This window comes from Bacillus rossius, chromosome 1 (genome assembly GCF_032445375.1).
Source record: "Bacillus rossius redtenbacheri isolate Brsri chromosome 1, Brsri_v3, whole genome shotgun sequence".
Classification (NCBI taxonomy): domain Eukaryota; kingdom Metazoa; phylum Arthropoda; class Insecta; order Phasmatodea; family Bacillidae; genus Bacillus; species Bacillus rossius.
Genome location: NC_086330.1, coordinates 300,806,953 through 300,829,668, shown reverse-complemented (window position 1 = coordinate 300,829,668; position 22,716 = coordinate 300,806,953). Strand labels below are relative to the sequence as shown.

Below are 22,716 nucleotides of genomic sequence, written 5' to 3'. Positions count from 1 at the left end.
ATGGTCCCTGATGGAAGCTCGTAAATAACTTTCTACAGGATTGGAAACAACTAACATTTATTTTTAAAAGAGAATATAACTGTTAACAATACAAAAACATAACATTAACTAAGTTCAATGTAAGGAATTCCGATGATTTAGTTGAAACAGATTCATTCTGTAATTAATTATTCCTTCCATAAAATTTTAACAATAAACCAAGTTATTGAGATAAAAGCTGTATGCGGCTATCCATAAGTTACAACTAAGGAGTTAATAAACTAAAAAAAAGAAACCTTCATGAAAATTCTTACCTACATTTCGGGCGAGATACAAAAATTAGACATCTAAATTAAATCTAGGAAAACTCATAAATTAAAAGTTCAATACTCACATTTTATATCAAGTTCAAACACGTCTCGAAGCTCTCCGGACTAAAGTTAACCTAATACTTAAGGGCCTCTATCGCCCGTCAACAATCTGAATTCTAACATTTCTTAAAACTTGAAATTTCCACTTATCGTTACTGCACGGCCACATGACGGCCTACAAGCCTAAGGCCCTACATGTCTAACTCGACTCGTTACCTTGGCTCGCCAGCAGGGCCTCCGGCCAAGTGAGCCTCTAGTCTACTTTCGCGGTCGCTTAAAAACTCTATGCGTCACACACTGTCCAGCACAATCCTGACTTGTTGCAAACAAAACTAACTAGGACAGCTGAGCCAACCACCCCTCTCCACACCCAGACGTTCTGCCGCGCCACGCGGCCTGCAGCTACACAACTGCGCCTGCGATCAAACAAACTACAAAGAATTTGTAACGTTTGCAAGCCCGCGGCGCATCGCGCCAGCCCCGTGCCCCAATTACATGGTGACACCACCTGTACTGCACGTGGACAGAGATGCCAGCCCAGATTCCTATCAGTAAAGTCCCCAAATCCGTTTCCAAGAAGCCCAGAAAATTCTGGACGTGACAATATTATAAATGGCAAGCCTATAATAAATAAAGTTCACACTATTTGCTTTATTTTATTATTTAGTCAAAATTTTTCTAATAGTGTGAATTAAAATGTGTTTATAATTGAACATAAATTGTGGGAACTGCTTCTGCATGAAAGGGGAAAATAATGCATTAAAACTATAAGGAGAATTACAGTACAGTTCAAGTGACTGTTGTTGACTGCAGGAATGAGTTGCGAGACGCCGGCCACAATCCCAGTGAAGTGTCCATCGACACATTGTCGGATGTTACTGAGGAGGTGGTCAGGCGTGGGATTGCAACTAGGTCTTTCTGGGAGGCCAGCACTCAAGAACAGGATCTGGATGTGGTGTGCTCTCCAAATAGCTCAACTTCAAGTGTGTACTACTCTTGCTCAGAGTAGCTCAGGTGTAAGTTTTGTAATCCATAATGAATTACATAAATACATGTAGTTAAACAAAACCTAACAATAAAGTAAGTACATACATAAATTGAAGTTTGTTAATAGAATAGCCCAGGCAAATTAGACATATGCTTCCCGAAAAATCGTCCAAAGCTGGAAAGTGTTTTAATACCTTTTGGGGGTCCCAAATAACAGTCCTGTGAGTTTGCGACGGATTCTGACTCCTGCTTAAGTTTTGGGAGTCAAAAACCCGCGGAATTTTCGCACTTTGTTTAGTTTTTAGCTTATAACTCCTAAATGACATATCCTACAGAAAATTTTATTTGAAGCTTTTTTAAATAGCATTAAATTCTGCTTCGAATGGTTTTTGGTCCGTCAAAATCGGCCTAGCCATTTAGCAGCAATCAATTTTCAAAGTTGGGCCATTTTTACCAACTTGGCTTTGTTTAGTTTTTCGTTTACCCCTCCAAAAACGACGCATCCTGAATTTTTTTTAATCATAGCTTTTTTTAAGAGCATTAAATTCTACGTTGAATGGTTTCTACTCCGTCAAAATCGGCCTAGCCATTTAGCCGCAATCGATTTTTTAATTTGGGCCATTTATACCAACTCACATATCTTATGTAATATTTTTTTCCAATTGTGCAGTTTTCGAAGTGGCGAATGAGCAAAACCGGGTCAGCCCTTTTTTCTCGCTCTCTCTCTATTCCCTTCGTCTGTCTCCCTTCATACCCCACGGCGCCTCCCTTCTATTCATATCAGTGTACAGCCGGATTCAGTTGTGTGAAGACGTTCAAAATGTAAAGTTATTAGTTTGTGTGTTATACGACGACGTCGCCTCTGAGTCGTGCAATAACTTTGTGGTTTTTATACTGACTTTATAGAAATGGCAAGCATGCAGTGTTTTATTTGTGGTGATGCTGTCAAAGAGGACGATGAAAGAGGCACAGTCAAGGAAAGGGCTCTGAAAACCTTTATTGATGCCAGCAAGAGGAGGAAGGATGGCCATGACAAGTGGTTGGCACAGCAAACTTCAGTAATAGTACACGAAAAGTGTAGGAAAGGTACATACAAAACTACATTATTTTAGGTGTACATTATTATATTATTAATAATTCCATCACAGCATGTTTCATCATTGTATTGTTGAATCTTGAAGTTTTTTTTTTACTTTCCTTACAACCTATATTATAATTATATTATTTTACTACATATTACTTGCTATATTATTATTATTACTTACAACCTTGTAATGTTGCAGAACCCTGCCCTCCTAAATAAATAATTTTCTTTTAAACTTCTTTTTTGTATGTGTAAGCAGTAATAAGTGAATGTTTTTTGAGTGATGTATAAGTTAGGAAACAGTATATTCAGAAATTATGGATACTAGTATATGTTATTTTCACCTGCTATGTTTTTAAGAAGGTATTTATTATTTTATTGGACATTTTTAATCATTACTATTTTTTTATGTAATTATTCACAAATGAGCCGTTGTACTAGAATTTTACCTGTTTAGGCCTACTTTTTCAGGTTATTTCTAAATGATTGTAAATTTGTAAAGTAATTTGTATTATAATTGCTATTTATAATGTTCATTAATGTGTTGGATGATTCTAGAACACGGTACTGTGTCTGGGCTGGAGTGATGGTTAGAAAGAGAGGCATGAGAGGCCTGTGAGTGGAAGTGAGAAAGAAACAGTTTTTCCCCGCCAACCGAGATAAAGACGGTAATTTCCCCCCTGCGTGGGAACTGAGTGATAACTGCTCTCTCACGGTGTGGGAGAGAGAACGAGAATGGAAGTCCCCGATTTCGATGTGAAATTGAAAAGAGATAGATCAGGGGAAGCCCAGAGTTCTGTGTAAAAGGTTTTTTCATGTATTGTAACTTGTTCTGTGATTGGCTTGTATCGGTAAGCGTGAATGAAGAGTGCGTGTGATTGGTCGGTGAGGTCATGTGACGTCTACTCCCTGCGTGGAGAAGAGTGTGGCAGGATTTCACCAGTTGTCTGCCGACTGCTGCACCAGTAGGTTGCGTTCGGTGGCTTCTCGCTAAATTATAATGTAATTTACTAATGGATAATTTCACGTTGGTGGTCAGAGCCAGGCCGAGTATTAAATCAGCCTAATTTATATATTTCTTTTGGACAGTAACTAATTAGAAATTGCAGCCACCTTCGTCGGCATTTGGCTCGGGGCGAAATTCGGTTTCGCTGGGTGCGGCCACGTTTGAGGCCGCACCGACTTCATGTATTTGCAGCAAAACATTGCTGAAGGACGCTATTTTGTTTTGTTTATTCTCATCACGCGAACTACGAGCATTTCTCGACGGGCATATGTATGTGGAATGAGTGAGTAACCTCTTTTCGAAGTGTTTGGAATCGTCGGGGCATTCTGTGTGAAAAAATAAAAACAAAAACTAAAATCGGCGTTCAACATCTGTTTATTTTGTATATAACGAACCGTTATAACCTATATTATTATTATTATTATATCATAGGATAAGGAAAATATTGCATTCCACCTAATTTTTCGAATCGGAGTTCTCATCATAACTTTTCATTTCAATGTCCCCCGAGTTCAAAAAGTGGTTTTTGGAAGTTGGTCTGTCTGTATGTATGTATGTATGTACATACGTATGTATGTATGTCTGTATTCACTCTACCGTCCGAACAGATTAACGTACAGCCATGAAATATGAAACTTTTGAATTTTTAGTTTTCGAGATAAACGGAAAATTTTTGTACAGAGATCCGTATCAGGTATCCCAGATGATAATCTCAAAGTTTGCGCTTTTTGAATTTATTTTAACTGGGTTCCTTTCTGACAGTGGCGTCTCGTCAGGGCAAGCAAGGCAAGCAGTGCTTGCCCAGGCAGTTTCCAGACATTGTATTTTTTAAATAAATATTTTATTCAGAATAGTATTTTACTTTGGCTCGTGCAGTTAGGTGTATGTATTTTTTACACTATCTTCTTGGGACCCAATACTGTGCGCTGTGCGCTATAAAAAAAGAACTCGTTGACACAAAAACATGCTGTTTTAGAAGCGTTGCTAGGTTTAGAAGCGCTGGTAGGATCGCTTTCAGCAGGAAGGCTGCCGCAGTAGTTTCCTTTCGGAAGGGGGGTGGCATGGTAAAAAGGTTCAGGGAGGGGATTGGCTGGAAAAATACGCGGTAGAAGCTACGAAGGTATCGCTTTCTTGCCGAACTGGAGCGAACATGGCCGAAGCAGACGGTGGAATTTTTCCGCAGACTGCTTTGGCTATGTCCGGTACAGTTCGGCATGGCAGGTGGCGATGTCGCGTTTCAGTCGGCGGTCGTCTCTCGGGGCGCGCGCATCTCTCCCGCGGGCTGTTGGCTGGCAGTGCGTGGGGGATTTGTGGGCGTACGATTATACTACACTCCCACTTAGTATATAAGTAATGTAGAGTAGGTATTTTACTATCAGAATAATGTAAGTCAATCATTATTTTTCAAAAATAATGTATTTAAAAAAAATGTCAATTTTTCTACCTGTGGAATAGTCAATGTTCAGTTAAGAAAACTACTTAAATAGCACCATTTTGTACCTTGAAATCCATATTTTCCCGGCGGAGGGCCCCCAGACCCCCCCCCCTCTCCCCAACCTCATCATGTTTTGGTGTGAACGGAGTTATTGCTTCCCCTCATGTAAACCTCACGCCTCGCCACTGCTTTCTGATGATATATTACTTGGTTCATTTATTGCCCCGGGAAACGTGAGTTTGAAGTACAAAGGAATCTAGTATCTTGAAGGCTGAGAGAGAGGCGCAAAAGGATCATGTCACAAGGAAGCAAGTGAACCAGTTCAACTTCAAGAGGTTATGTATTTATTGTGAAAAAGATGCATCTCAAATTTTCCAGGACCAACAAGTGAAAAAGGCTCGAGATGTTCGAGAAACCGTGCATAATGTTATGACTTTCGAGACCATTGACACCATAAGAAATGCTGCCAGAGCTAGAGGTGATGAATGGGGTGAGAGTGTTCTGCGTAACCTCACCTCTGAAACCGATTTAGTTGCAGCTGAAGGTCGGTATCACGGCACGTGCAAACGTAATTTCTTCTTGGTACGTTCTCAGGCTGCTGCAGGCCCTTCTGGTGTTAAAAAAGCTCGGGGGCGGCCCGAGAATGTTGAAATGGCTGAGTGTGTTAACTTCATCGTCAAGTATATGGAACAGAATGAAGATTTTTGTCAATTTTCACTGGATGCGATTCTCCAACCATACCAAGGCAGTATTCCCAGGAAGGACCATATTCTTGACAAGTTATCAGAAAGATTAGGAGAAGAAGTAATTGTGGTGCGTGGGAGCAATCAATTCAGGCAGGCAACAATATGCTACCGAAACACAGGACACAAAATTCTGACCAACAGCTGGTATCAATCCAGAAGTAATGATGTAGAGCAGTGGTTCCCAAACTTTTTCAGCTGGCGACCCACCTTTCCTAATAGGAATACCTCCACGGTCTATCGGTCCGTGGTGGAGTAAAATTCTTATGTGTATTGTATCCATTCCTTATGTATATATAATTTAGTATCAAATATTGTAATATATATGCTTTTTTAAGATACCGATTGATGATTGATAAACAATTTATGTTTTGATTTGTAAATGGTTGACAAAATATAAGCACTTTGTAGCAAAACAGTTATTTATTTTATCTATGTGTTTGCACAAAATTCGATTTGTTTCGATTTTTCCTATCTTTTCTGGTGTGTTATTCGATGGTTTCTGATAGTTTTAAGATCGAGTCTCGACCCACCCGTAACCCTTCCGCGACCCACTAGTGGGTCGCAACCCACCGTTTGGGAACCGCTGATGTAGAGGAAGAACGTATGAGAGTTGTGAAAGCAGCCGCTGAAATAATACGTGAGGACATCAGGTCAATGGTGTATACCCTGGATAAATATCCCTCACCTGACATGTTTTTACAAAATGCAAGCAATGGCATCCCACATTCTCTCCAGTTACTTCTGGAAACCATAACAACTCCTCGAAAAAAGAGAGCCGATGAGGAGAAGAAAAGAGAGAAGAAGAAAATGGAGAAGAAAGTCCAAGCCATTGCTCATTCTCTGATCACAGCAACCTGACCACGGTCATTCACGTCTCCCATCTTGCTCGGGGTCGGAACTCTGCCCTACAGGAAGTACGGGTCAAGACATTTGGTAGACGTACGTTCAGCCTTGGGATTCAGCTCTTCATATGGAGAAGTCAGAAAATTTGAGGTATCCACTCTGCAGCAGTCCCTGGATATTACAGTGAATAACTCTTTCACTCAGTTAATTTTTGATAACGCTGACATCAACATGGACACTATTGATGGTCGAGATACATTTCATGCCATGGGAGGCATCCAATGTTTTACGCCAAATAAATCACTGATCCCAAGGGCTCCTATTGAAAAGGTCAAGACCATACCAAAAGCTACCTCCTTGAAAGAATATGGGAGCATTCCGCTGCAGCACTTTGACCAACCAAGTGAAGGTGGTTTAGCCACCCTGGCTGTGAAGACATAACTGACAACGTGGAGAGAGAAGTATTGCCAAGGTCGGCAGATTTGCTCTGGATGTTTGGGAAGTGGAATAATGATATCGACCTTCCAGGGTGGAACGGCTTCATGGAGACCATAACATCAAATGAGCCTTACAAGACCTCATGTATACTGTGCCTCCCGATCATTAGAGCCCCTCCCTCAGATTTCGATACAATCTACACAGCCCTCACAACAGCTGCTGAGAAATGCAGAGAGCTTCGCCAACGCTGCTGTTTTGTCACTTTGGACCATCCACTCTGGTTAAAGCAAGGAAAATTCTTGCTTCTGTCGGCCCAGATAGCGAGTTGTGTTACCATGCGGCTTAAAGGTTTTCATTTGCTCATGTCCTACATGGGCACAATTGGCTTCATTATGGACGGCAGCGGCCTCCAAGATTTGTGGAGTGTTTGCTTCGCGATGGCATTCACAAAAACCATGATGTCAGGCCACTACTATTCCCGAGCTGTACGAGCTCATATATTGGCCCAGCTCGCTTTGGCCAAAATAATTCTACAGACGATGTCCACATCTCAAGAAACAAAGCTGACAGACGAAGAGACTGATGCACTATCGTATCCCATAAAGATTTGACATTAACAACCCAAATGTTGACAGTCTTATGGAAAAGTTCAAAAGACAATTGGAAATCTTAGAGGAACGAGGAAGCACAGCACAGCTGTGGGTGCAGTATTTCAGGATGGTGTCAGTCCTCAAGCAATTTATTGAGGCTGAAAGAACTGGGAATTGGATGTTACACCTGCAGAGCGTCAGAAACATGATTCCATATTTCCACGCCAGCGGACACTTCAACTACGCAAAAGCTAGTCAACTATACCTGCAGGATATGGAGGAGCTCAATAAAAAACTGACCCATGTTCGTTGTACAAGGTTACTTCACAATAAGGCGTAGCGAAAAGCATTGGTCCGGAATATGGTCACATATGACCATCGAGCAAGTGCTCATGAGAGCAATATCTTCTTGTGGAGGGCTATCCCGTGGGCGGGGAATCAGCGATGGGACTCTAGCCCGGTGGATCGCTGGCATGCCCACTGCAGTGGATGTTTGTCATCAAATTGAGGAGTACTGTGAGGTCTCCTTCTCAACATCCGATCAGCATGTTGACACGACAAACTCCAGAATACGGAGGGACGACAGCGATTTGCAGAAATTCAGCGAATGGTTTCAGTGCCATGACCCATTCCCTAAAATGAGTTCCCTCATGTCCATCAGCACAGGAGTTATAGCAGATGACAGCATCAACTGCCACAAAGCTTTTGAAAAGGGCACAGCCAGTATGAAAACCATTGAAGGGAAATACTTCAAAGAACTTCAACTTAGCAGAAAAAACCTAGTGGTGCCTCTACGAGCCGTGAAGGCTACAGCAAAGATCAACGGAGAATCAGCCCCTATCAGTCCGGACACGATTTTCCGCCGCATTCCATTCCACATGAAATCACAACTTCAGCTTGAATCGTACTTTGGATTTGAATTGGCTCCGTACCCACTCCCACTGTTTGATGATGACGGCATGATGCGGAAGAGTAGAAAATCTGAACTGTACAAGCTGTTCACTCCACTCAAAGTGGATTTCACTGTGAATGCAGACTACATAGTGGATGGTGGTTTCCTCCTGCACAGAGTTGTGTGGAACAGCGGAGAACAGTTATCCAATATCATTCACAAGTACGTAAATTACGTGAAATCCAACTACAAGTCTGACAGTATCACCATAGTTTTCTATGGATACCCAGAGGATGTGGCCGAGAAGAGTATAAAGTCTGCTGAAAGAGCGCGAAGAGCCCGTGCTATGTCATCTTCGTCGGTTATCTTCCAGGAACATACCAAGGCCACAATGCCGAAAGATTGTTTCTTGTTGAATGATCACAACAAGAAACGTCTCATATCGATGCTGACAAACAAACTGATGGACGAGGGCATTCACGTGAAACAAGCCTTGGAAGATGCAGATTCTCTGATTGTGAGCACAGCAATGGAGAGGTCTATAGAGGGAGGCAATGTTTTCATAGTGGGAGAGGACACCGATCTGTTGGTCCTGCTCACTTTTCATGTTGCTGTCTTTGAAGAGCCCATCTCCAACGTGTTCCTCATCAAACCCGGAAAGCAGAACCAGGAAACTGTCGTTTACAGTCCGAGCAATTGCCGGCTGCCTGAAAACATGAGGAAGCGTGCCCTGTTTCTCCATGCCTTCACGGAGTGCGACACCACATCCTCATTTTTCCGCCAGGGGAAAATAAAATTGATCAAGAAATTCATGGCAGACCAAAACCTCCTTCACCAGGCCTCTATTTTTCTTGACCCGATCTCAACTCCTGATCAAGTTGCAGAGGCAGGCGTTCACTTCATAAAAACCTTGTACACGGGTGGCAGCAGCAAGTCCCTCAATCAAGTGAGGTTTGACCTCTTCCAGAGGTCGCTTTCAAAAAAGAATTTCGACTTGGCATCCTTGCCTCCTACGGAAGCGGCTGCTCGCCAGCATTCCTTCAGAGTTTATTTACAGGTGCAGGTATGGAGGAGTAATGTACTAGATCCAGAGAGATGGGGATGGAAAATAACCACCTAACTCCTATCACAACGACTGATCCACCGGCCCCACAAGAACTTCTCAACTCCATATCGTGCACATGTAACAAAGGGTGCAAAGCAGCTTGCTCCTGTAGCAAGGCAGGGATAAAATGCACCACCATCTGCATAACCTGCAAAGGGCACGCATGCCTCAATTCCATCTCTGAAGACAAGGATGTTATACTGGATGCCACCCAGTGTGACGAGGAGATTGATATCATCGAAGGAGAGCAAGAAATGAATCTTCATTCTCAAGATTCCGAGGATGAGGAGCTAGATGACGTGATCGGCGAAGAGCGACCGTCTTCTCCTAAACAGCGAAAGAAATTGTCAACATGAGTACCTTGTACATCTTTCATATTATGATCTTTCATGTACACAACTAATACCGTTATCGGTTACATGTATACATCTTTTGTTGCCTTCTTATATTTTGAAACCACATAACATAATTTTGGAGTGTCCAGGTGCGGATCCAGTAGGAGGGGGGGCACGAATCCTAGAATTTCTGAAACCCCAGAACAATTAATATTTAATATTTAATTAAAAATAAGGATTAGACTTGAAATTCCAAAGGGGGGCCGTGCCCCCCTTCCCTTCACTCTTGGATCCGCCCCTGGATGATTGTCATTGAATAAAACATCATAAATGATTCATATGATCCATTCAAAGGGCATAATCAACTTTTTAGCCAAGTTGGTAAATTATGGCCCAACTTCAGAAATCGATTTAAAACTAAACAAAAAATCAACTTTTTAGCCAAGTTGGTAAAAATGGCCCAACTTTGAAAATCGATTGCAGCTAAATAGCTAGGCCAATTTTGACGGACCAAAAACCATTCGAAGCAGAATTTAATGCTATTTAAAAAAGCTTCAAATAAAATTTACTGTAGGATGCGTCGTTTAGGAGTTATAAGCGAAAAACTAAACAAAGTGCGAAAATTCCGCGGTTTTTTGACTCCCAAAACTTAAGCAGGAGTCAGAACCCGTCGCAAACTCACAGGACTCTTATTTGGGACCCCCAAAAGGTATTAAAACACTTTCCAGCTTTGGACGATTTTTCGGGAAGCACTGCCTTTTTTTGGTCTATAAAGAATTTCTGATAATTTGTTTAGGTAGTTTTTTTTTATTTCCTAAAAATCTAATAAAGCTTTATATTACTTTGAACTGAAATGTGGTTTTAGAAATTTAATGAATGTTATGGAACTACAATAATTACCTAGACAAATTCACAAAATTTTTAGAATACTATTAAAACCAAAGTTTCTCAGCAGTTGTTGATATCAGTAGTAATGTAATTGTTTCCTTGTACATACTTCAAGTAGGGATTGGTTAGTCAGTTACTCGAATCCTACAGAATCTCCAGTATTCAATGAATTCTGGATTTGCTGAAAACATTTTGGAAATTCGATACCAGATTCTAAGAAAAATATTGGTGTAAAAATAGCAGATGAAAATATAGAACACTTGGAAACCAAGTTCACTAGGCTTATTAATGTTTATGTTTGTACTTATTTTAATAGTGTTTCTTAAAGTAGTATACGTACTTTTAAAATATTTGTATTCATTAAGTTACATATTTCTTATGTACTTATCTGGAAAACCTATTGGATGAAATGAATATAAACTAATAGGTTACCTACCATGATTAATGATGGATTTGTAAATAATGATTGACATATTTAATTAGTGAATTTGGTGTCGTCATGGTGCCCTCAACTTAAGCACTCCTGGTGGCTCACCAGGAAAAACCAGGGGCTGATCAATGGCCGGCATCATCGGACGTCTGGCAATCTTTATCTGAATAAATTGTGTTAGCACATTGGCCAACTTTGGCCAGTCCAAAGGAGGGAGGTTTTTTAGTGGAGTAAATACTTGCTCCCCCCATTAAAGCGGGGGGGTCCAGGGGTCCTCCTCCATAAAAATTTGGTTTTGAATATGCAAAATAGTGCTATTTTAACATATTAGGTAGGTATGTGTCAGGTATTATTATTTTCTGTACAAAACATTTAGGAACCCCAAAATATTGTGTAGCGGATAATTTTCAGGAAAATACAAAGTTTCTCTGATAATAATGTTTTCTTAAAACTTCTCTAATATTTTTTTTTTAAATTGGTGCAGCATACAGTTGTTTTTGAAAACGTCACACAGAAGGCCATAGATTTTTTACCAAAGGTATCAAATGTCCGTATGTAACAACGTATTTTACATAGCATCATTAATTGATTGGTAAAATGTTAAAAGACTGACAACAGCTAAATTGATAATTCCTGCTTATAACTTTTTCATACTTATGTTTTTTCACTTTACCTTGGAAATCATTACAACCCAGTTCTACTGTAATTGGTTTGACAATTTTCTTTGTACATGGCCAAGTGTCTGTTTCAATGGCGCATCTAACGTGAGTGTAAATGCACTCTACAATGGCAGTAATAGTTAAGATTGTTTGAATCTGTGAGTTATAAAGAACAATACAGGTGTGGTGATCCAAGTTTTGTGAATGTTCTCAGGCCACAGCACTGAAAATGGCTTGTTCATCAGTCGGTATGGACAAGGCACCAAGAGGAGGCTGGATGAGCCGTCACCATCAGCTAATGCCACCTACTTGAAGATTCATATAACTTATGAAGAAAAGTGTTTTATCTCCAAGGGATGGCTAGCATGTACAGTAGAACCTCATTTTTACGTACCCGTGATACACGAATTCCCAAGATTAACGTACTTTTTTACTTGCGCCGTCAAGTTTCCTATACTATTGAATAGTTATTTGCTCTGGAGTAATAAATAATAATAATAAATAATAGTTCTCTGAATAGTTACTACTATTCTTTATATTAATCTTACTAGAGTGTATTTATGGTTTTGCTGTAGATAATAATAAACCACGTTGGTGAACACTCTGAGTATTTACTTTTTAGTATATGTAGATTCTTTGATTATTTTGAATTGTTTCTGGGCGCCACTCTTATGTAAAACTTAACCTCGTTATCAGGATAGGACAAGTGTAGTGTAATACATAAGAGAAAAAGAAATAATATAACACTTCAGATCTAGGGTTGGTATAAGAGTGACAACATGTAATTTAGGGTCATTAAAAACAAACATATATACTGTAAAGTAATAATAGAATAAAATAGAGTTAAACAAATAATCTTTAATCAGACAAAAATATAGATAATTATTGGTTTGACCAGTGGTATACTCTTATGTTTTCAAATAAACAGGAGATATGTTGCACACATGATAAAATACAACAAAAGTTCATAAATTCAAATTATCGTGTCTGTTGCTCTCACTCTAGATCGAATTTATTGTGTTAAAATATAGTTTATTATCTTTGTCATTTAATTTAAATTAGTGTACCTCGGCTGAATTCAGTATGTAGGTATGGTAGAACATCATGAGAACTCCGTCTCATTTCACCTCTGGGTTAGAACTAAGAACGTGTAAATCAGAATGGTAAATGCAGAGATGCCAAGTACTACGGATTTCGTTACTTGACTACGGCAATACAGATGGTAGGTTAAAACTTCAGATTTAATGCATTTTATGGTTTTTCGGTTTGTTTACATCACGCTGCAGCAGTATGCGGTATGTTGTGTCCGTGGTTCCATAGATATATGCATGTGTAATGTCACACTTGTGAAACAAAATGCCCATGACTCACGTTTCGTAACATTTTATTTTCAAGTGTCCAGTAATGACTCAATATATCTATGCCATTTCGTTTTGCTTTGTTATTTTCCGGTGTGTCGGTTAGGTTATGTGTGTATTGATTCCGTGTGTATGCTACACAACATTTGGCGTGTTATTTGCGATATAATGACAGAAAATGTCGAAACGTAAAAGTTCTATCACTGAAAATATGTGCGAGCCTTCAAGTTGGAAGAAATCTAGCGGGCGGCTACCGAATCAGCAGTATCGGAGATCTTACACGGAAGAATATCCATGCCTACAATCTTCAAAAACATCTACAAACAAAGTGTTTTGTGAGACGTGCAAGTGTGATTTTTCTGTAAAACACTGTGGGCGCGATGATTGTAGGCGTCATGTCGCATCCAAAAAACATTAAGAAAATGGTAGCCTTAGAGGTCAGTGTAAACCACTTACCTCTTTTTTCACATCTGCTGAAGACACAAGTGTTATTTCACACGATTTCTCATTGAACACAATTTGCCGTTATCAGCAGCTGATCATGCAAAACCGTTATTTAAAGCAATGTTTCATGACTCAAAGATAGCAGACAAATATTCGTATGGGAGAACAAAAACCACCGCAATTGTGAAGAGCATGTCTGATGAAACTGTGGCAGGTATCGTAAATAGGATTCAGATTGCACCCTTTTCTTTGGCAACAGACGGTAGCAATGACAATAACGATTGTAAATTGTATCATTTTGTGGTTACATATTATTGTGAAGTAAAGGAACAGGTTATGACACTTCAGCTTTACTCGTTGAGTGTTTTGACAACACAGGGGAAGGAATATTTAAGATATTAGACAAAGAGTTGAAAAGTATGTCATTGAAGTGGGAAAATTGTGTGTCATTTGGATGTGATAATGCCAACACCATGATTGGTAAGAATAAGGGTATTCTTGCATTTCTGAAGCAGCAGCATCCTGCAATGATAATACAGGGCTGTGTGTGTCATCTGCTTCATTTGGCATCAAAGAAAGCAACAAAAGCAACAAAACATTGGAATTGGCTTTCAACGTTGAATCATTCTTGGTAGATGTATATTTTTATCTTGAAAAGAGCTCTAAAAGAAAAATGCATTTGAAAGTTTGCCAAGAGATGTGTGGACCTGAACTTAAAAGCCATAAGATAATGAAGCATGTTAGCACTAGGTTGTTATCTCTCACTGAATCGGTAAAGAGGGTTTTAGAGCAATGGGAAGCACTGAAGATAATGTTTCATGTTGGGGAAGATGCCAATGCTAGTGAAAACCATGACAGTAGATTTATTGGTGTGAAAACTGTGATGGAAAGTGGCCCTTCAAAACTGTATCTTTTGTTTTTGAAAAACATCCTACCAGCTTTCATCAAATACAATGTAATGCTACAGCAAGAAGCTCCATACATACACAAAGTTGCTAGACTACTAAATTCTTTGCTCATGGATTTACTAGTGAGGTTTATCAAATCTGATTCTTTGGGAAATCAGTCTGAAAGTGGTTTGAATTTTCTTGCAGATATAAATGTTGTGAACAGAAAAATTCAAAAACATAATGATGACCTTGTGATTGGTGTTGCAACAAGGCAGTACATGAAACAGGCAAGTACAATTGGGTCTTTGTCTGCTGATGACATTAACAAGTTTTATAAATGTGTGAGAAATTTCTATGCTGCAGCATGCACATATATTTTTGACCCTGTTTTGAAACATGCAGAAGTTGTGGATATTTCAACAAGAAGTACTGTTTCATTTTCATCAGTACTTTTCTTTGTTGACTTATTTCCAAACGTATTTTCTAGCTGTGATTAAGATAGATTGGAAGTTGAGTTTTCTTTCTACCAGGGAGATCCCCTAAATGAAGACATTTTGCAGACAGAAAGAATGGATATTGCATGGGCAAAAATGTCCAAATTAAAGGATGCATCAGGGTGTAACAAGTACAAAGAACTTCCTAAGGTTATGCTTACAGTGCTTGTTATACCACACAGCAATGCTGCGACTGAGCGCATATTCAGCATTGTTCGCAAAAACCATACAGACTTCCGAAGCAACTTGAATACAAAGACTCTTAGTGCACTGTTGGTGGAAAAAACAAACATGGTGTCATGCTCTGAACTATGTTAACAAAAACACTTTTCAAAGGACCTAATGAGCGCCGAACAAGCAACAAAAAATATGCTGCAAGACAAATAAGTAGTAATGGTTTTATGGTTACAATTCAGCTCGGATCGTGCGTACACATTTATCTAATTTAAAGTAAGAGTATATTAAGTTCTTTAAATGTTTTTCTGATATGTATTTTGAGTGAATATTTTCTCTAAATTGCAAGTTACCTTTAATTTGAGGCCGTGTTTGGATTGTTTTATGTGTTTAGCAGACATTATTTGTTCAAATACGGTATCAACCCTCCCCAGTCTCCTAATGGCATTTCCACCAGGAAAATGGTTTAAATAGCACCATTTTGCACTTACTAAACAAAATTTTCCCTCGGACCTTCCCCCCCCCCCCCCTTTTTTTTTTTTCACTCTTTATTATGCCAAATGTTGCTCACTACTGACAGGCACTCCACAAGGTTGGCATCTCTGTAATTGTCTTAAAAATTGTTTATCTCTGCAGGGCTTTACTGTGTTCGACACAAAATCAATATTTATATGCGTGTTGGCAGGATCAAATTACGTATATGCCGAAATACGGTCTCTTCAAAGTAGCATTATGAGTCAATTTTACTCATGTTAATTTCACACAGAATTACACATCATATAGGATGTGCCCTATATAAATTACATATAATTATGTTTAAACGGCGATTAAAAACATCCCTTCAACTGGATGATCTATTTAGCTCGTAGAATTATCATATTTTCAAGGGGATTGAAACCCAGGCTGTCTAGCCAACGCTGCAGTCATTCCAAACTTTTTTCTTAACTTAATTAATGATGCTTAACTTAAGCAACATGGCCTCTCATTGGCCGAGACACAAAGATCGTTGACTTAATTAACACATCAAAACAAAATACAGACATTCAACAGTACATCTTAAAATACTAAAATGTCCCAAATTTAAAAAGTGATTTTTCAACAATGAAAGTTCTTTTATGCAAATTACGTGCAAAAAGTTCAATTTGCCGTTTAAGTCATTATTTCCCTAGAGGGGTCTTGCTAATTGAGGCTTCAAAGTCACTTGGGCTACGCCATAGAGTGTAACACTCGTAGATACATCCAACTAAACAACAATAGAGCATAGACATGAAAATGTAAACAAATAATAATAATTATAATTAAAAAATGTTATTTATAATAAAAACAATACACTTTCTGTGCACGGAATATTCATGTAACAGCACAGAATTGCCGCTCTTGATAAGCATAGTGTGCTGCCGCTTTAAAATTTTTTAAACAAAGCACAGTATGTTTTTCAGTTGAAAACTCGCTGCTCGAGTTAAATAAAAAATAAGTTCGTTGCCAGGCAACGTCTCGCGCGAACCACAAAAGGGCGAAAAGAAAGAGGGTGAAAAAAAACTTTGGCGCGAGAAAGGACACCTGTCCCGCACCCCTCTTCCTGACTCGTGGACGATTCCCCTCATTGCGCGGCACTCCGTTATAGAGTTCAGACCTGCGCTTGCCGTCAGTGCATTTTCGCGGGATAACTTGCAATCTTGTTGAAGTTCTCGTAGTCGTCAGTCCTGGAACTAAGTTGGATGCAGTGGCACTCGGAGGACAATACTCACGGTATGTATACGTCGCAATGCATTGTCAAGTATTATTCTACGCATTTATATTATGTAAAGATTACCTACAATCTTGGAACACATGAGATAATTTAGCCTTATTTTTATGGGGACTAATGCTTCAGAATACGCGATTTCGAATAACACGAACATTTTTAGGAACACATTAGTCATGCTAAGTGAGGGATTGGTGTATTTTCCCGACTTATGCGAAAGCATTTATTGTTGTTTACGTTGTAAAAGCACTGTATTTCATAGCAGACAATTGGAAAAATTAAAATGGAACAATAAATTCTGAAAATGAATTGCATGAAGTGTAATTATTATGCGCCACTGCATAAGTGTGCGGTCACCCCAGCAGCTTCGTTCACTGTTGTAAACATCTTACTTTTTTTGTAGGGATGGGACGAATCCACATTTTGATCGAATCTCGAATCCCAGTCCCACACTAAACTTCACCACATGTTATTTAAAAAAAATCACATGTATATTTATAAAATTTTAAAATAAGTGCATAGTGTATACACCTGATATAAAATAGAGACAAATAACCTCAAAAACCACACACGTATGTTTGCATCTGTCTAATTCTCTGTTAAATTAATCCTTCCTATGTTTTCAATAAAATACTTTTGTATAACAGGCACCATTTAAAAAAAGTTACGTTTTTTTCTGCAATGTTATATTATTGAAGGTTGGAAATGATCGAGTAGTTATGCTAATTGACAAAATGCAGTGTAGTTTATCTTATGTTTGTGCTATTTTCGTTACCTTTATAATATAGTTTTGGGTATACAATTTTCTAGAGCTGGACGAACCTCTGTTCTCTGGTTTCGAACTGAATAGAACCATAGCAAAAAAATTTTGAACCGAGCCGAGCCGAACCGAACCTCATACAAAAATAATTGTTTTGAATTAAAATGAACCGACCACCAGCATTTTGGTCTTTAACTGAATGGTCCATATCTGCCAACTTGTACGATTTTCCCGTAATTTGTACGGAAAATAATTCATATTACGATTGTACGGAAATCCGGAACATCTTACGATTTTTGTCCGTTCAAAAATGCAGTATAATATTTTAGTGCCCATATAAATGTACCGTTTGAAAAGCATTTGTTATTGTTTAACAACATGGCGTCCGCGATAATATGAGAATAATGGAGTCTGAGAAAAATTGTTCCGAAAAGAAAGTAATTTTTGTAAGTTTCGTTGGTACACAGCAGGCTGGATGGCAACTGATCTTGCGAATCTTTTGTGCGGAAGAGTCATGAAAGTAATTTTTGTGAGTTTTGTTGGTACACAGAAGGTTGGCTGGAGACGAGTGATAACGATTTAAACCGTTTATGTACGAGTGCGGTAAATATTTTATATATTAGCGCTTGTACGAAATGTAAGATAATATGATTTCATAATGGCTACGAGTAGTAAAAAAACAATATGGACAGGTGATTCGGTCATCTTACTCAGAACTATTTCTTTTCATTACTAAGAGTGAAAAAGGCTCTAATTTTGCGTTTTGTAGTGTTTGTCGTTGCGACATTGTTTCCCATGGCGGCAAGCACGATATTTCCTATCACGTCGAGAGCTTGAAACATGCAAATAACACGAATAACGTGAACCATAACAGTGACAGTGATGAATGTGATTAGGGCGGAATGTTATTTTACAAGCTTTTTAGTGGAACATACCTTCCATTCAGCATCGCCGACCACGCCGGGCATTTGTTTCGAAAAATGTTCCCAGGGTCTGATAACGCAAAAATATACAGCTGTGGGCGCACTAAAACTGCAGCAATAGTAAAATAAATGGCTTCCAATACTCCTACTTCAGTAGTAAAGTGCTTGCAAAGTGGCCCATATACACTAGCTATTGATGGAAGCAATGACACAAGTAATAAGTTATATCCTCTCGTGGTAACTTATTACAACCCTGACTGCAGGTTAGTAACTAGTTGTGTTTTGGCCATACCTTCATTGGAAGGTGCTTCTACTGGTAAAAATATTGGGCAGTTATTGCTATCAGAACTTGAAAGTATGAATGTGCCAATTCATAATTGTATAGGTTTTGGCTGTGATAATGCAGCAGTTATGGTTGGAGTTAAAAATGGTGTTATTTCTGTATTAAAAGAAAAGCAGCCAAATTTAGTAATCATAGGTTGTCTGTGCCACTTAATTAATTTGGCTGCAGAAAAGGCTTCTGCAAGTTTGCCAGTGAGGGTGGAAGAAATACTTGTAGACATTTATTACTTTTTGGAAAAAAGCTCCAAAAGAAAGGAAAGGCTGCGTGACTTTCAAGGTCTCCATGATAAAGAAGCTCATAAGATCCTGAAGCATGTGTGTACGAGATGGCTGTCTTTGGGAAGATGTCTAGCTAGGATTATTGAACAGTGGGAACCTCTTGTAAGTTTTTTCAAAAATGAGGTTACAGGGAGTTCTCAGAAACAGCCAGGCACATTATCATCATACAAGATCCCAAAAAAAACAGCAAGGGCCATCCAGCAGAACTACTGAAAGTAGTGCTAGTACCGGTAAAAGAAAGAAAGAGGACAACCCTTCTGATGTGAAAAAACAGAAAAAGGAATATTGTTGTTCTGTTTTAAAAAGTGACAGTGCAATGTTGAAGAGTAGCAGTCCTGCCCTGAGTCGTGAAGAGTAACTTTTCATGTTTTTATCTTCTTCACTAAACAAGGCATTCTGTTTATTTTTGCTGAATGTTGTACCGGTCTTTGATAAACTAAATGTAACACTTCAGTCTTCAAGTCCACACATCCATGTATTGTTAGATCTCCTGCAAGATTTTCTGAGAAATCTCTTATTGCATTTTGTTTGTGGTAGTGCTGTGAAAGGTGTGGCGTTGTTGGAAGTTGATTACCATTGTGCAGCCAATCAAAAGTGTGACAGTGAGTTAATGATTGGATGTCCGGCTGAGAGAATTGTTAGTTTGTTGTCAGATGAGGAGAAAAAAGTTTTTTTCCAGCTGTCAGAAAATATTTTACCTCAGCATGTGATTATGTTGTACATAAGTTTCCCATGAAGAGTGAAGTTCTTGTCAATGCTCAAGTAGCAAAAATAAGTGACATCAGTAATGCGAAATTTGCAAATCTGAAATATTTAATTGATTTGTTTCCTTTCATACTGCCAGTCAGAGATGGTGAAGGCATTGATGGTGCAATGGATGAACTGCATAGGCAGTTTGCAGCATTGCAAGTTGAAGATCGCACTGTTGTAATAAATAAGAAAGAGAGAATTGATAATATATGGACTTAAGTAGGAAATATGCTCACTGTTGATGGAAAATTAAAATATGACAGAATTTCAGAAACTGTTTTGTCGATACTTTTGATTCCCCATAGCAATGCGGAGTGTGAGAGAATGTTCAGTATTACAAAAAAAAAAAGAACAGAATTTAGGTCATCGATGAGCAACAGAACAGTGCAGGATATAACCATTTTGAAGAGTGGAAGCTCACCAGTTTGCTACAAACAAGTTTTTAGTGATGATTTTTTAAAAAGAGCTAAACATGCTACTGTACAGTATCTGCAGAATTCCAGTGCAGTCAAGTGGTCGTAGGGAATAACTTACTGTTTTTTTCCTACACTGTGTGTTTGTGTGGCAGTTTTTTGTACATATTAACATTAACTCGAACTACGTTGGCAAGAAGTGATTTTTTTTTCTGAACTGATAGTAATGACATGCTCTAAAGTGAACTTAATTTTATGATTTGTGCTCCAAAGGGGAGAAACTAAAGGACTTATGATAAAGGCCTATCTCGGTAAGAAAATATATATACATTAACTTGTGTACATGTGTATTAAATCATTTAGTTTGCATTCAAGCTGTTAAGTTTTAATAAATAACATTAACTTGTTATTTAACTTTCGTATTTTGGGTAGAAACGTGGTGTTATCAATGCAAAATAAACACATGTTTTCCGGATCACTTATTTTAAACATCGCGCCTGATTTACACTATAGATTTGTTAATTTGGACATCTTACTGCTTGCACTCCTAACAAGTTGGCAGGTATGGTGAGAAAGAAAGGTTCTACAGCCATATGTAAAATTAAACCATTATATAGTGTGCCGGAAATTAGGCATTTCGTCACTTTTTTTTTTAATTTTTTCTATAATTTTAAAATTTTTTGGGGTTTCTATTTTTTTTAAATTTATCTGGTTGTTAATGGGGGTGATTTACTTTTGTTAGGCCGGTGTACGCCACGGATTTAAACTTTGTGCCAGTGGACCGAAGCCCCTTCCCAGGGGGCCAATCTGATATTTTGCTGTCTAATGTGGACATGGTCAGCCCGGTTGAAATTTCTCTCGCCTGCAGTCACGTCCCGAGTTTGTAATTTTAATTCCCTGCATGACCAAAACTGCTTTGAGCAGCTCCGGGGCTGCAAGCTGCTACCTTGTAGAGGCCTGCTGAGAAAAGCATGTCTCGTCACGAAGCAGTCTCCAGTGGAGCTGCGTTCCCACCTTAGTGGCTATTTCTGCCCCCCCTTTCTCTCTCTCCTCCTCACTTCAGTTCTGAGAAATTAGGCTAGGAGCAGTGACCGGACGGGACGATGACCTGATGCAAAAACCTTCTCCCGGGTACGACAGACTCATCCCCGACATCTAGCGGAGAAAAAAAGTAACCGCGGGCCTGGTCGCCAGCGTGCAGAGGTTACCCTCATGACACCTGGTGGCAAGTCTGCTCACCACCTCAAGTAGTTCCCCCTTACGCCGCTAGAAGGCAGCGTCGCGGTGCCATAAGGCACTATGCTTTCCTCTCGCGGCCCGGAGAAGTCGATTGTTCTTTGCTTTCGTTTAGGTCCGGTAGAGAGCGCGCATGTCGTGTTGTTGTCACGACCGCCTCGGACTCCTTCGGAAATTTTCGGCTTAGAACCGAACCTACCCCCTCCTTTGACCCGGGGCCTTACCGCCCGATTTAATTAGGTGCTTTGGCCGATTGCGGGGCACTCAGCCCTCTGACCTCGGCTACTGACCTAGTCTCCTCTACGTCCTCTGGGCTAAGAGGCTTTTTGCGGGAACGGTGATTTTCGCGTGCACGAGAATGTAGTCAGTTTGCTTAAGGGATGTGATCCCGTTTGTACAGTAGCCAGGCAGAGGTAGTTTTTAGAAAAGTCATGCGTAGTTAAATTTTTATTTCTTCTTATTTAATTCTAAAAATTCCGGTTTCGTCCGCGCATCCTGACTTCTCGGTCCGCGGCATCCTGTTGTCGGCGCGAGACACCTAGTGAGCTCCGAACTCTACACCCTGGTTGGTGAGTTATCCTTTTTTCTTCTCCCCAAATTCCCGTTTTTTGGCCTTTTGCGCCGACGGTGTAGGACTGTCTGGAAGCAAGTCTAATTCGTTTTGAATTTGATTTGGGTTTCAGACAGGGTCGAAGTGCTGGAGAGACAAATTGCTCCCAGCTCGTGGTCCTGCACCTCCACTGCGGGTCACGTTAGAAGAGAGGTTTCCGCGACCCGACGTTATTTTTTGAAGACCCGGGTGGTAATGTGAAATCAATATCCCCCCCCCCCCCCCCCCCCACTTTCTAGCTACGAACTACATTAATCGAATGAATAGCCTACCAGCGAACAGTGCTTTCCTCAAGAATATGTAGAATCAATAAAACTAATCATTGATGTAATTGTTGGGACATTCAAATTTGGTGCAATTTTTAAATTTTTGATTATGTAATAATTTTTTGTTAAGGTGTAGTATGTATTGTTTTAATTAATCCTGGGGCGCCCCCCTTTAACTTTGTTATTTACTAAGATTTTTATTGTCAGGTTTGAATAATACGAACACAAAATTCCTTAATAATAAA

General features: G+C 39.4%; 1 protein-coding gene across 3 annotated transcripts in view; it reads left to right on the top strand.

Moving 5' to 3' along the window:
* The window catches only part of LOC134527822 (uncharacterized), a 43,673-nt gene extending 21,286 nt beyond the window's left edge, over nt 1-22,387 (top strand). For all 3 annotated transcript variants that reach the window (XR_010074289.1, XR_010074291.1, XR_010074290.1), the window contains 2 exons: nt 1,164-1,366; nt 12,003-22,387. The gene's annotated coding sequence lies outside the window, so the exon portion shown is untranslated. The remainder of the gene's footprint in view (nt 1-1,163; nt 1,367-12,002) is intronic.
* Nucleotides 22,388-22,716: the final 329 nt, after the last annotated feature.